The sequence below is a fragment of the Propithecus coquereli genome, unplaced genomic scaffold, assembly GCF_000956105.1.
Source record: "Propithecus coquereli isolate 6110/MARCELLA unplaced genomic scaffold, Pcoq_1.0 Scaffold185, whole genome shotgun sequence".
In the NCBI taxonomy this organism is placed as follows: Eukaryota; Metazoa; Chordata; class Mammalia; order Primates; family Indriidae; genus Propithecus; species Propithecus coquereli.
The window spans coordinates 2,601,133-2,616,335 of NW_012143301.1; the positions used below are offsets into that span (position 1 = coordinate 2,601,133).

The following is a 15,203-nucleotide window of genomic DNA, read 5'->3' on the forward strand; positions in this document are numbered from 1 at the left end:
GCATCCATTCATTGACTCATCTATACTCATTGAGTGTCTACTTCTGTCAGGCATTAGGGTTTTAGAATAGAGCAGTAAAGAGAAAGAGCCTATGCGACTGAGTGTAAACAGATTGTCAGTTATGACCGCCCTCTAAACCACTTGGTGAAAGGACTAGGCTTCGAGGGGATTCTCAGTGGCTAATGCTGGGTAGTTTTTATTTCTGATTACCCCCTTCCAAGGGCTCACAGTGATTAGAATGCCATATGGAGTTGGGGTGGGGGCTTCAGTTACGAGAGCATAAGTCCCTCCTCTTAATTTATGCCATGTCTAGAAAACTAGCTAAAGATGTTGTGATTTTCTGGTTTGTTTTATTTTGGAGACAAGACAGAGTCTTGCTCTGTTATCCAGGCTCGAATGCAATGGCGCAATCATAGCTCTCTGCAGCCTCGAACTCCTGGGCTTAAGCGATCCTCTTGCCTCAGCCTCCCGAGTAGCTGCGACTATAGGCGTGCACCACCACACCCAGCGAACTTTTCTTATTCTTTGTAGAGACGGGGGTCTTGTTGTGTTACCCAGGATAGTTTCGAACTCCTGTCCTCAAGCCATCTTCCTGCCTCAGCTTCCCAAAGTGCTGGGATTACAGGCATGAGCCACCACACCTGGCCTTTGTGGGTTTTTTTAATTCTTCCTTTGTCTTTGCTCCACCAAGAAGTGAATCCAGTTACCAAAAGGTTATTTACCTCAGCCAACCTAGGGTTACATAATCTTTAAATGATAATGTCATTGCTTTGTGTTTCCGTGGTCAGTTACTCAACAAAATATAGGGTGGTGTTTTTGTTTTTATTTCTTTTTAAATCTTAGTCAAATTTTAACTGGAGATGTTTTGTTTCTTCTCAACTTCCTCTCTATTTTTGGAATGAATAGTTATCTTAGATAACTGTAAGGAGGCTATCTTGTTTTTTAAGTTTTAAAATTTAAACATTTAAATGGCTAAGGAGTTTTTTTTTTTTTTCCTGAGAATGTCTTGACGTTACAATGCCTAGTTTAAGTTGAAGCATTGAGAAATCTTTTTTATTTTTTTGAAATAAATTCTCTACAGTCCCAAGTAGGGGCTAGGATTATATTTGTTTCTGTCATTGTCCAGTGTCAGTGTCACTCACTACCTCATGCCACTTATTTAATACATCATTCTGTACAGTACGAGATTTCAATTATTGGTAAAAAAAAAAGTGGTAACGTTTCTATGGAGAGGATTACACATACCTGTTTTAGTTGTTATTTGCTTAGACACCAACTGCATGCTGTACCAAATTGGGCAAGGCCTAACAGGACATTCTTTGAGTTATAATTAAATATCTTAATTGCTAGAAGGTATCAGGGATGCTGTAACTTAGAAAGTAAATAAATATCTAGTGTTTTTACAGTTATTAAATGCATTTTTTATTGAGTTTCAGAAAGCATTTCAATGAGCATTTCACCTTTCCCTCCATAATTCCAGCATGGTAAAAAATTCCTGAAAGAAGTCACAATAAGTGAAAAATTAGTGAATTTTAAACCTGCCTCGGAAAGTTAGACGTGTGACTCATGTAACCAAAGATATATTCATCTTTGTTTTAAAAACTAGCTACTTAAAAGTATATATGAATATGAATAAAGATTAGATGAGAATGTGAAAAGTGTATCTTTTAATGGTGCTAGGATTATATATAATTTTTCCCTAACTTTTCAGTCGGCCTTGTTGTTGCTAGTAGTTTGTTTATTAAAAATGAATTTGGTAAAGAAAATGCCCATAGGACTGATAGAGTTTTATTCTGGAGAACACTCCTGCTTAGATACTGGACAACCTTCGGAAATGTAGATTCCCTCACAGGACTTTAAGAGGCACAGACATTTGAAGTTTATGATATACAAGTATAGACTAAGCTTGTTGCTGTAGGTTTTTCTTTTTCTTCTTTTTAACAGCTGCTAAATTTTTAAGATTTCTTTGAATTAAAGACAGGATAAAATTTAAACCACTCCTATCCGAAAATTAATATAAAAGAATAATTTCACATAATTTATAAACACTAAATAGACTTTTTTCTACACTAGTAAAATACTCCTTGGAATCCTTGATAATGTTAGTACAACTGCCCTAGGTAATCTGTGGTTTTTTACTTGGAAAATTTTCCCTGTGTTTGATTGAGAATTATTTCACTTTTCAGCAACAGGACAAGAATTAGAATTGTTGCCCACATACACTCATGTACCCATTTGGATGGGGGGGCTTTTTTTGCATATATGTCTGTGTTCCGCTTGCCGTCCTATCTTATTTGATCTATTGCAGCAGCGTCTATAGTATTAGGAATGAGGGAAGGGGAAAGGACCACTGGATTGATGAGTGTATGTGTTGTGTGGAAAAATACAGGCAGAATAACCCTTTTAAGAATTTTATGAAGGTCAGGTCCCTGCACAAAGAGTTGGGGGTTTGTGGTATTTTGAAGCCCTCTAATTAAATACCACCTTCTCCTTTCCTGCTTGCCTTCCCCCATTCCAAATCCACTCCTCCTTCACTATAGTTAAATACTAGCAATTGTATATTTAAAGTAAAATACTGAAATATGGATTTCTGTGGTGAAATGTGGGATGTCCTGATGACATCTCTGGAAACCCAAAGCCAATCCCTGTACTCCAAACTCAAGGTTTATATTTAGGAGACAGTGTGGGTCCTGTATTTTTTAAATGCTGTAAACATGTTTATGTGGTTATTTTTAGCTTTTACAGACTTTAGTGAACTTCCAAGTTGGCAAGCCAGACGCAGTGGGTTGTCCCCTGTTACCTCAGATGCCAGCACTTTGTGAATGACTCTGATTGTCTCACGGGGTTTCTAACATGTTTAAAGCAGATGAATGTATGTTATCTTGTGTCAGCTGCACGTGGTATATGGCCTTATATCAGTGATTGTATTTCAGTACATACGTATTTTTTTGTTCTTGTTGTTAGATTGTATGAACTGTATAACTTGAGTAATAGTCTTGTTTGGAGTTCAAGATGAGTTGAGTCCTGCCAAATGGCACTGTTATTCTTCTGGCAGAAGTTGCTAGTCATTTTCTCTTTCCCCTGACCCTTCTCTCCTAGTCCTCAAGCATTAAATCATGCTTATACAAACCCTTACAGCCACTGTTATTTTCAATTCACTGTATCTACTTCCTGTTGGCCAAAGGTTATGAGGCTTGGGTGGTGCAGAGGGAGATGGAAAGTTGACAGGAAAAAGAAAGCTAGACTCATTTTGGGGTTGACACACCATAGAATGGGCAAGATAGCACTTGGATTTATTGAAAACAAAAAGAGGTAAATGGTCGGTAGCTTTTCTTGTATAGTGAGATCACTGTCTGCATGTTGCATGAATGAAAAATCATTTTCCCCAAAGAATCATGTTTTACAAAAGGGTGACACCCCTCACCTCTCACGGGGTGGGGGTGAGCAGGAGGTGTCATCAGTCAGCACCTGGGCCGAGCCTTCCATGTTCGCCTCAGAGATCTTGATTTCATTATGTGTGGAGTCATTTTTGTCTCGCGTTCAACTTTGTATTTAATTCTTCTTCTTGGATGAGGTTATTCATTCTTGTATATTGGACTTAATGTGTTTTATAGTCAGTGGCTCCAGAATGCATAATTTATCTCTTCGGAAGTATGTATTTCTAAAGAAACTTTTCATTGCCATGTAGCTTGTACTGGAAGCTTTAGACTGAGTTTTCTGTTTCAAAGAAAATGATACTAAGCATTGTTTTGGCTTATTACCTATAAATATAATTATGGAAATTTGAAATCTGTTTTGGTAACTCTTCAGTGCTTTCCTTCTAGTTCTTAATATGAAAGTATTGTTTTTGAACAGTGATCCAAATCTTAAAATAGCAGGGTTTTGCTTTTTTGTAAATTGTGAATGTTCAGTAAGAAACTTAGAGGAGAAAATGGGAACGTTTTTGTATGTTTTGCTGGAAACTCAAAACAGTAGTTCTACCCAAGAAATAATTATTTTGGATTGGATAGCTGAACAAGAAATAGAATTTAGAAATCTGTTGGTTTTATGGAAGATAAATTTTCAGTAAAAAATTCTAGATTGTGATTGGTGTAATTTTTAAAAAATACTAACTTCTTTAAGCAAGCATATTCTTTTCCTAATAATGATAATAACAGAGATAGCATGCATCTGTGGGGTAGAGTAAGTTTGTGAAACACAGTAAAATCAGGGAACATGCTTGCTTGTTAGGATCTCAGGCACAACCACTTAGTTGCATTACACAATCTAGATATTCATTGTAGGTTTTATTATTTAGAGCTGCACCCTCTTCAGCAATCGATGTTGACTCTCCCTTAAGTTGAAGAAATGTCCTTTAAAACTGCACTGTCCATATGATAGCTTCTAGCCACATGTAGCTAAATTTAAATTGAATAAGTTAGAAAATCAGTTTCTCAGTTGCACCAGCCACTTCTCAAGTTCTCTGTAGCCGTACGTGGCTAGTGGCTCCTGTGATGGCCAATGAAACTGTTTACATCATCACAGAAAGTACTATTGGACAGCACTGCTCTAAAACTGCTGTTTATATCTGTGGAAAATTGTATATCTTTAATTTGAGATGTGGTATCAATTTCCTACCTCATAAACAATTTAAGTTCTCACATCTTGTTTTTCATTTAATCATGTCCATTGACAACATACTTCATAGCATATGGCATTTTGTCCTTATTCTCTGTGATGACATTACATTCTGCCCGAGAGGCTGGAAGTCATTATACACACACATACATGCAACAATGTTGTATATGCACACATATACATATAGAAAGTATGTATTAATAACTATATACATAAAAATACTAAAACAAAAAATGTTCTATAAGGTATATAGACCTTCTTGTAATACTGTAGGCACTGTCTGAAGTTTTAGGAGTCTAATATTAGCATGTTGGCATGGTTTCAGTCCCAGGATTCATATTGACTTGTTCCCTAACTAAGTTAGTTTCACTTTTTGTTCACTAAGCCTTGTGAGGGTAGAGATTTGATAGAGTTTATGGCTGGACTCTTACAACAATAACAAAGCTTAGTTTGGTTTGTTGCATTATCCGTTATACCTGAAGACCAAGTTAGTGAAGAGCAGAGATAGCATATCAGGGTCACCAGAAGACATTCATTCATGTGTTCATTTATTCAGGTCACAGTTATCACAATGCTGTTTAGCTGCCAAGTCCTTGCATCCTGTCACTATGCTAAGCACTTAGATTAAGGAGGAATAAGACACAGTCTTGAGGGTGGAAAGCAGCTGTACAAAGGATCGATTGAAATGCAGGAGGGGAGCACTATGATGGAGGTTTGCACAAGGTGGCGTGGTCACCCTGGAGCAGTCAGCTTGACCTGGCACAGGTGACAGGTGACAGGCTATGCAGAAGGGAAGGTGTTGCTAGTACTCCTTCACACCAGCTCCCACCTACTCCAAATGGAAAAGATGGGTTCCTTGCCGTGCTCTCTCAGTATTTTGGAAATTTTGCAAACCAGGAGAGAAAAAGAAAATCTTAAAAATGTGATTCCTAAGCATCACTTTAATGGCTGCGTAAGACTCCTATATGGAGATGTGTCGTAATTTATTTACTCAGTTCCTTACTGTGACTAGCCATCCTGGTTTGCCCAGGACTGAGGGGTTTCCCAGGATGTGGGACTTTCAGTGCTAAAACCAAGATAGTCCTGGGAAAACTGGGATAGTTTTTCACCCTACCTTGTGTTGAATATTTAGATCATTTCAGATATTCACTGGAACACCACTGTGTTGAATATTCGGTTCCTAGGTATTTAGCTATATTTTACATTATTTCCTTAGGTGAGGTTCCTAGAAATGGGATTAATGGCACAATGACTGTGGGCACGTTTGGAGCTTATGATAATGCTCACGGCTCTTGCTTGCATTTTTACTATATTCAGCTAGTTTGGCAGGAGTCTACCTGGACAATTGCGCCACCTCTGCCTCTATAGGTTCTTTGGGAGATGTGCAGGAGAGGGAGCTAGGTACATACTTGTTCTTCACTAGCTCCAACTCCCATTCCAAATCTCTAACTGGCCAGATCACATATAAACTCCACTCAACTCTTATCTAGGCCAGAGGCAGGCCAAAAGCCAGCAAAAGATGGAGTGGACTCCTTGGCCCCGCTTTCCTGTGCCCACATCCTGACCTGCGCTCACCGACTCTTATTGCACATGGTGGTAAGAAAAGGGTGAGATGTGATGGACCCAACACAGGTGGTCTCTCTTGCCCGTACATGCTGAGCTATACTCCACTCTGCTCACGTGGAACGTTGCATGCATATCTTGGATCAGCTCCCAGACAGGCCCTTGTCTCTCCAGCCTCCTCTTGGTTAGGGTAGGGAAGCCTGCTTAACCCCCCCAATTAGGGTGTGAATGCAGCCCCGGCAATGGGAAATATGATGAGAGAAGTGAAATAGTACTTACAAGTAAAAATGCACTTGGCCTGCTCCACAATGCTATATTGAGAATTAATGCCACAAGGTGACCTACTTTCTTGTGGAACTTCAGTAACTAAATTTCCCTGGTTTGGGTCCAAGGCAGATCAGCCTCCTACCAAACTATTCTCTGATCTCGGGGGTTCTCAACATGTGCTGCAGGTGTCCTGTGAACCCCTGAAACTGTACAACGCTACTTAACGTGCCTGTTTCTAAGAAAAGGTTCCATTGCTTTTATCAGATTCTCAAATTGGTCTGTGACCCAGAAAAGGTCTAAGAACCATTTTGTGTATATTAAATACTAAGGAGTTTTGTCATTGCTTTTTTTTTTTATTTTTGTGTTATGTAGTACTTATGCCTAAGCTTTGAGAGGTAGGCATCAATTCAGCAGTAGTTTCAGGAAGTAAATCATATGTACTGTTATTGATAGTTTAAAATTCCTGAAGTTATTCCCTAGCTACTATAGTATTTCTGAATTAAATTTGATTTTTTTCTCTTATGAAATTGTTTTATTTCTGTCTAATTTGTTTCATCCAGGCAATGTATGTAAACTCGAACATTTAAAAAAAAGTTTATGAAACAGTTGAAAGCCTAGATCTAGGCATTGTTCTGCATTATTTTCGGTGTATTCTTTTGTTTATGTTACTCAGCTAAAGTTAGCACAGATAGTACAAGGCTAGAAAATGGTGACAATGGTTTGAAAACAGGAAATTTTAGGCTTGTGTGTGTTTGGAACAGATGATCATAATGATAGAGCCAGTGGAGTGGAAACTTCCACCAAGCCTGTTTTTTCCTTATTTTGCTCTATGAGAAAAGATGGTGCTTCCTGGAAAACAACTCAAGTATTTTAAAGCAAATGGTTTTCCTTTGTCCCTGCTTCATGGTTAATTTGTTTTTCTTTATTTTATTTACCCTAGTAGTAGTATTATGGAAAGTTAATATTTTTACTAGATAAAGTAAGTCCCAAAGCACTTATTTTAGATGTTAAATACCTACATGTATTAGCATTTACTGACATGGTTTTTTAAAAAATTGAAACAATATAAACATCATAACCACTTGACTTTTTAAGGGAAGAAGAGAGTGAGAAATTTATTCCTCTATTTTAAGTGTTCCCAACTTTCCTTGTTTATTTTTTGTTAACCCCCTGAGTTCCAGTCTTTAAAACAAAGTCTTTATACTTTATCTGTCTAAGCTATTTCCTGACTAAGACTCCTTCCAGATGTATCCCGGAATTCTATATTTAAAAGAAAAGTTAAATTCATTCACTAATTGCAGAGTAATAATAAATTGTATTTCCATACATATATAAACTTTTGTGCTCATGATTCCTAGATATTTTTTTTTCATTAATAGATTTTGTTTTTTAGGGCATTTTTAAGCATAAACTTTTAAAATATATAATATTTTTTGAATTGTAAAAGTAATAAATGGGAGTTTTTTGAAAAAATATCATAAGACACCAAGCTATATAAAATAAAAATATGAAATTTGATCCTTCCATCCCTATTCCTAGAGTCACCACAGTCAACAAATTGTTATTTATCTTTCCAGACCTGTTCTCTAAACAGTGTTTGTGTGTGTTCCATGTGTACAAATACACAGTTTTTTCAGATAAATGGAATCATATGTACAGTTTTGCAATTTTTTTCATTTTATAGTTATCTTGTGGGCATTTTTCATGAATAGATCTATCTCACTTTTTGAATGTTTTACATAGATTTATTATATAGATGTCCTATTATTTATTATATTTAACCATTACCCTGTTGATGAAATTTAGATTAAAACCTATCTTATAAAAAATAGCATTTTCAGGCCAGGCTTGGTAGCTCATGCCTGTAATCCCAGCACTTTGGGAGGCTGAAGCAGAAGGATCACTTGAGGCCAGGAGCTCGAGACCACCAGCCTAGGCAACATAGTGAGACCTCATCTCTACCAAAAAAAAAAAGAAAAAAAGAAAAAAAGCATTTTCATCTTGAGAAACACACATCTGCAGCCCTGACATTTTACAGATTTCTGAGATTATACATAAATTTTGAGTTCTTCCAAAGAACTCACAGCAGTGGTCCTCTTTCCATAAATATAGGTTGTGAAATACCTTTTAAGAGATTTCAAAATAAAAAAGTTTCACTTAACTTTTCCTCCCACACTTTCTTAGGAAAATATAGGGTAAGTGAAATTACAGTGGTGGGGCCTCATGGTGGAAGGGCAGTTGGCTCAGGAATGTAGAAAGTGCTGTTCTTCCTCAGCGTGTCTGGTCAAGGTGAACTTTGTTAGGGCTCAGCAGCTACCCAGAAACTGAGATGCAGTCATCAGAGTTTGTTCTTAATTAAGTGCAGTGAGGGAATGGGCTTGTTAACGGGCTGCTTAGATGAGATTGTGCTGAGAGCTCACAGGAGCAGGAGCTTGTGCCTTAACTCAGGGATAGTTGAGGAAAGCTTTGAAGAACAGGTCTTGAGCTAGGTCTTGAGGGATGAGTAGGAGCTCCTTGTGTGAGGGAGATAAGGAGTTCAGACCAAAAAAAAAAAAACAACAAAACAAAAACGTAAATCCGTGGAGGAGTGAAAGAGCCATGTGCATGCTCAAATTATGGTTTTGAAGAACCTTGTATGCCATCCTGTTAAAGGAGTGTGGACTTCAATAACAACTTTGACTTTTTCCTTTCCCAGAGATCTTTTCATTCAAGTTCACAGGCTCTGTGTGATCATCCTGATGAACTGAAAACTTTAAGAGCATCTCATCAAGGTCTCTGAGCACTTACAGTGTGGAGAACATTGTTGCAGATACAAAAAAAAAAAAAAATTAAGGAATAGTCTTAGCTGGGGAAATAATTTGTAAGCATTTGGAAAGTTTGGAAATGTAAAATGACAGACTGTGCCAGTCTATCCTACAGCAATACAAGAGACATTCCAGGGCAGTAATTGATCGTCAGGGGTAGAGGGAGACAGGAAGGGTCCTTGAAGAATGGATTAGGCTTGAAAGCAGTTCAAAGACATTTGCCAGTGGAATAAATATTGTGAAAAAAAATAGGAAGATCTAGGCAGCATTGGCAAGAGCAGAAGGTATAAAAAGATAAAGAATTAGATGTGAGCTTGAAAGGACCTGTAGTTTTTGTTTTTTTTTTAATTCTGTTTTAAAGAGCAACATTGTCTATTGATTGGACCTGTGGTTCTAAGGCTTGGTGGCACGTTAGAATCACCTGTTGAGTGTTTACAGCTGCCTGTGCACCACCCTGCCCCCTCGACTGCAATTTGGTTCTGAGGTGAGGCCCCAGACATTGTTTTTGTTGTTGTTTGTTTGTTTCTTTTGGAAGCAAAATTCTCCAGATATTTCTCATGTGCATTCAGAATTGAGAACCACTGGACTCCCCTGACCTTATCTCTGATCTTCTCTTTTGCCTGCCTGTATATTGGCTATTTCCTCAATAACTAGCCCTTCCAGTAAAGGTGCAGGGGAGGGGTTGGGGAGCCTTGGCAAGTATCACACTAGGCCTTTGAGCCGTGGGTTATACCATAGAGAGCTCAGAAAACAACTGTGCAGCAGTTGCAATATTGTTCTTTAAAACTGAAGCCATTTGCTAGTTAGCCTAATTAGGCAAATCTTTTGAATTTGTTAATAATAGTAAAGCAGGCAGTGGTTTGGGGATAATCCACATTGAGGACTTTTTTCTTTCCATTAAATAATGGGACTCCGTCTGTACTTTCTTCCTAGTATGTACATACCCATACTTGGTGTGCGATAAGCCTGTCGTGAGACCTAGCTTCGGCTTGACAGTTCTGTCTTCAGTTTAGCATATCTGGTTTGCTTGATACACAAAGGCTTTAAAAGAATGGTTCTTTTAAAATAAAGTTTAAAAATACGTCTGATATTTGTAGAGCTTTAAAAACAAATTAATGTATGATTTATACACTTCTCCCCTTGTCTGACAATTCTTGAACGGGCTGGCCAGATTGCAGCGTGTCCCCATCCCTGTAATGCATAGACAGTATGAGAACTTCCACATTTTTATTCGTGCCTCAAAAGTTCTTGGTTGCATATTCAGCAGATGTTGAGCAGCAAGCACCTCCTTGGGACTAGGCAATGGGAAAAGAAAGACGAAAGGTGAAAAGACATGGCTCCAGCCCTCAAGAAGTTCAGATGCAGGGATGTCAAGTACAAGACTAGGAACAAAGTGGAAATGGAGAGCTCACAGCCAGCTCAGAGATGGTGCCCTGAAGAGGGCTGAGCTGAATCCAGGGGATAGATTATGTACCAAGGACCCAGGGCCAGAGGCAGGACAGCAGAGAGGGTTCAGGGCATTGCAGACATTTCCCATGTGGTTGGAAGGCAGAGAGGTAAGAAGTGAAGCTAGAGAGATTGAGGGGTGGGGCAGGAGTTGATTGGAGGCTGCCTCTCCCACCAGTGTGCCCTGCCAGGGAGCTTGGGCTTTATCCTTTAGGTGCAGGAGGCAGTCACTGAGCACAGGGAATTGGTGTCAGAGTGCTGAGACTTTTAAGCTACTCCAAAATGCAGACTTGGCTGGTGAAGTCATGCTAACTGCATCATTTATTCAATTTAAAATTGGAGTGACTGTTGCATATAAGAAATGACAGCAATATAAGTTTTACATAGTTCTTCTCAACTATGCAGACTTCTTGCAGATTTCAACTTCTTCATTACCTGTTCATAGTGGAAGTCTTAATAGTTAAAATGATTTTTACATGAATTTTGTTTAAAATGGCTTAGAGTATTTGGTTCTGCAGGTTTCTAGAAAACTTACCCTTTTTGTCTGTTACTGCTCCGCAGGATTGGCAAAGCAGTGTTCAGCTTTCTCTGGAGCTACCAAGGCAGCAAGGATAAAAATAGGACAAACTTTAAGAATCCCAGATATTTTCAGATAACAAAGACTGATTTATGTGGGCCCATTTTGTGCTCTCACAAAACATAGAGAAGCTTTTGTGCTGTGATTAGCAAGGGTGCTGATGTCAGTTCTCTTGTCGAGCATCAAGCTTTATTCTGTGGCTAAATTGTGCTTTGTACCATAATCCAGAGAACCTTTGTATCTGCCTTATTAAAGTGTGTAGTTTATGTAATTGCTTTTGTTTTCCAGTTTAATCTGTGCCAGATTCAATGAGAGTGACTCATTTTGTGACTGAGACAAATATTCACATTTGGACCATGTTAAAAATAAATAAATAAGTGGCAGGTGCTGCTTGGCTAAATTCTGTCTTTTAATGCTGTAATTTCCTGCTGTAAGGGTTCATGTCTTGTATAATGTCTACTCAGCCGCTGTAATCACTAGCCCAGTGTAGCTAGTGTACCTCAGTTCATTGCTAGTCATTTCTTGGTTATTTATTTTAGTTTTTAAGGCCTTTTGAAATTTAACAATGTGATTTCAGCAAGGAAGCAAAGGAATGGATCAACCAGAAGACAGAGCGACATAAAATCTGTATCAAAAGGACACGCTTCATTCTTTTCTGTTTTTGTCATTTTCCCAAGGGGTTTTGTGCATGTGTTGGTGGTAAAGTTATCTTAGTTATGTTTATTTTATCATGTATGTGTTTAGTACCTGCACTCTTTTTCCCAAAGGGAAGAGGATTTGAAAGCATTCCTTTCTTTTCATTGTGGCCCATATAGCCAATCTAATATGCTTAAAATTTTTACAACTTTTTACTCTTAGAGAAATTCTATTTACTGTATAAATAGTTCTATGTACCAGGCACTGTGCTATGCACTGGGTATGTAATGGCAAATAAAGCAGACATGACCACTATTTTGGATTTTTCAGTCTGGTTGGGAGTTAGGTGCTAAACAATAAATACAAAGAAAAATTGAATTGCAAAATTATGCAAATCACTACATAGGTAAGTAACAGTGTCTGAAACTATGCCTTACTTTACATGGGGGGTGGTTAAGTTGCAGATGGTCAGGGAAGGCCTGAAGGTCGAAGTTAGCCAGGCAAAGACTGGGGGAAAGAACCTAGTGGACTTAGGAAACAGCACGTGCAAAGTCCCTGAGGCAGGAAACAGTGTAGCCTCCTGTAAACCATATTATTCAAAGGGAGAAGTGACAATTGATAAAACTTAAGAGAAAAAAGAAAACTGTATTTAAAAGATTATAGATGAACTATAGAAGCACAGCAGTATGGCACTATGTCGTATAAGAGCAGATAACCCTCCAAACAGCCCAGCAGCCTCTCAGAGCCTCTCTGAAGTGCAATATAGAAATTGATGCTTATAATACTTAGCCTGAACCATTGGGGAATGGGTAGATATGTTCAATGAATTATGTAGTAAGGCATTTTAGAAAGATTTCCATGGAACACATTAAAGTTTTAAAAAGTCACTTCTGTATTTAAAGATGGAAACTTCACTATCTGGAGAAATGACTTACTAGAACATATTCCTTGATGGCCCTGGATGAATGACATAGTACTCTCTGTTCTTTTCCCTTTATTTCGTCATTACTTTTTCGAGCTTGCTGCTTCATAGAGAAGTATCCATAGAGGCATAATTTTACTAAGAGATGACATTTATTTATTTTGAAGTAAATAGATATATAGTAAATGAACAGATCTATAATCCAGAAACTTGTGCTAAGATCATGTGAATGTAACACTTTATGACTTCTCAATATTATCTAAAACATCTATAGGACTCTATCCTACCTTTTCCTTCTGGACACCAATTATTTACTTTTTCCTTTGAGCTGCAGTCAGTTTGGGAAGTTAATTTAAGGTATAGATGATATTAAACAATTATTATACACAATATTTTTCAGCCTTTATGATTTTTCTAGTAATCTTCTTGTTAAAGGATTGCATAAGTTTTTCCATAAAGGAATGCCTGTTCATTTAGAATAGTTCTGCAGATATTTTGCCAGGGTTGCTATATTCTCAAGTATTTTCATGTATGTTAAGTATTTTCTTCACAATTAGTCAATTCCTTGAAGATGCGAATCATGAATTACATATTTGTCTTTCTTCCCACAGTGGCACAGTATTTGCAGTATAATCAATAACATATTGATTTATTAACTCACTGATTTTCTTCTTAATGTATTGGACATTTTCTTGAATGGATACAATTTAAGGCATCTCTTAAAATACTAAACCTAAAGTTATCACCCAAATTAATTCAGTTATTATCAGCTCAGTTGTCCAAATTATTAAAGACTGAGCAAGCTGGTTTATGGATTGCTCAAACCACGTAGTTTACATTTTCTTTGTCTCTGCTCCAAACAATTGTCATAGCTTCCTAGCACCTCCACCGGAGAAAAGCAATTGCTCAAAAGCAATTCATGTCAGAAGTTATTATAAAATGTGATGAAGATGGAGGCTAAGGCTAAACATCTGCTGGAGAAGTGTGTGTGTATTTTAGTTATTATTCCTTTATTCTCTTGGCCCGTGTGTATTTTTCAGGATAGAATGAAGCTGTTTTTAGTTGGCACTACAATACTTTTTGTGTCACGTATGCCAAATTTTGTAAAACATAAATATGGAGACCCTATCATGTCATACTATATTGCTTTTGGTGATTTTAAATTTAGTAGATATTTTCCTATAAATAGACTGATATGTATGTTAATGAAGGCATAGAAATAGTGATTTGGGGAAATTGGCCTATTTTAATGGTACTAACATATTGAGCATTCATGGTCTATTAGACTGTATGTAGAACACCAAACTTGTATACTATGACGAGAAACATTTCTGAAAATGCCATAAGCGTAAGTTTGTCATTATCCCAAGTTATTAGTGGAAAAGAGACATGCTATTTCTGGTTGGTTATACTTTTCTAAAACTAAAGGATCGAGATGTTGTGATTGGTGCTCAGTCATGATCTCCAAATAAACAGAAATATACAGTGGCCAGTAAGCATGTTTTATTCCATTGGGGTTCATAAAATGTCTTGTTTCTCAGTCCTTCCTCTTCTTGGAATGTCCTCTTGAGGTGATCTTACCTTGAATGTTCAGTCTGGAGCACAGAATGTCTCTTAGTAGGTGACTGAGACTTGCTGAAATAGGCCTCTTTTCCATCTAGCTCACTGCTTTGCAGGTAGGGAGAACTTCAAAGAAGAATAAGGCTTAAGTTTGTTTCCAGGCACAGAAGTTGGTTAAAGACTGATGAAGAAGACTGTTGTTTGGTTCTGCTTTTATTATTTGGTGGATATAAATTTTAAGGAGGACGATAGTAAAAATGTATTATCCTCCTTTAAAAAAAAAAAAAGCCTCCTTGGCTTTTCTAGGCATAGTACTAAACTCAAAACTTCCCAGAACTTGTGGGGGGAATATGTGCTGAGTATAGGTCCGCACTGCCAATATGTGTTTGTTGGGAAGAGGAGGAAGAGGACTAAAAATAGTTGTATCCCATGCTCAAGATTACAGATCTTATTTGTGTAGTCTTTAAACAACATGCTGCCTGACCAAAAGAAAGACACAGTCTGTGGCTTGCTTCCCAAGTGAGAAGTCAGGAAAGCTGCTAAACCCTTTTCCCCCTCCCTACGCCTTGCCCCTCACACCAAAAAAAAAAAAAAAAAAAAAAAAAGGAAATCTAGAGTTTAAAATCTGTAAGAGTCTTATGAAGAAGCATCTTTATGTGTATTCTTTATGGCATAATATTAAGGCATGGAAAACACTGCTTTTTAAAAAATTGTGGTAAAACAAACATAACAAAATTTACCATCTTAACTATTTTTAAGTATACAGTTCAGTGGCATCAAGTACATTCACGTTGTTGTGCAACCATCACCA

The 15,203-nt window shown here is 37.5% G+C and overlaps 1 protein-coding gene across 1 annotated transcript in view; it reads left to right on the plus strand.

The window, feature by feature from the left end:
* Positions 1-15,203, plus strand: part of GAB1 (GRB2-associated binding protein 1) — a 127,091-nt gene that overhangs the window by 68,134 nt on the left and 43,754 nt on the right. The window lies entirely within an intron of this gene.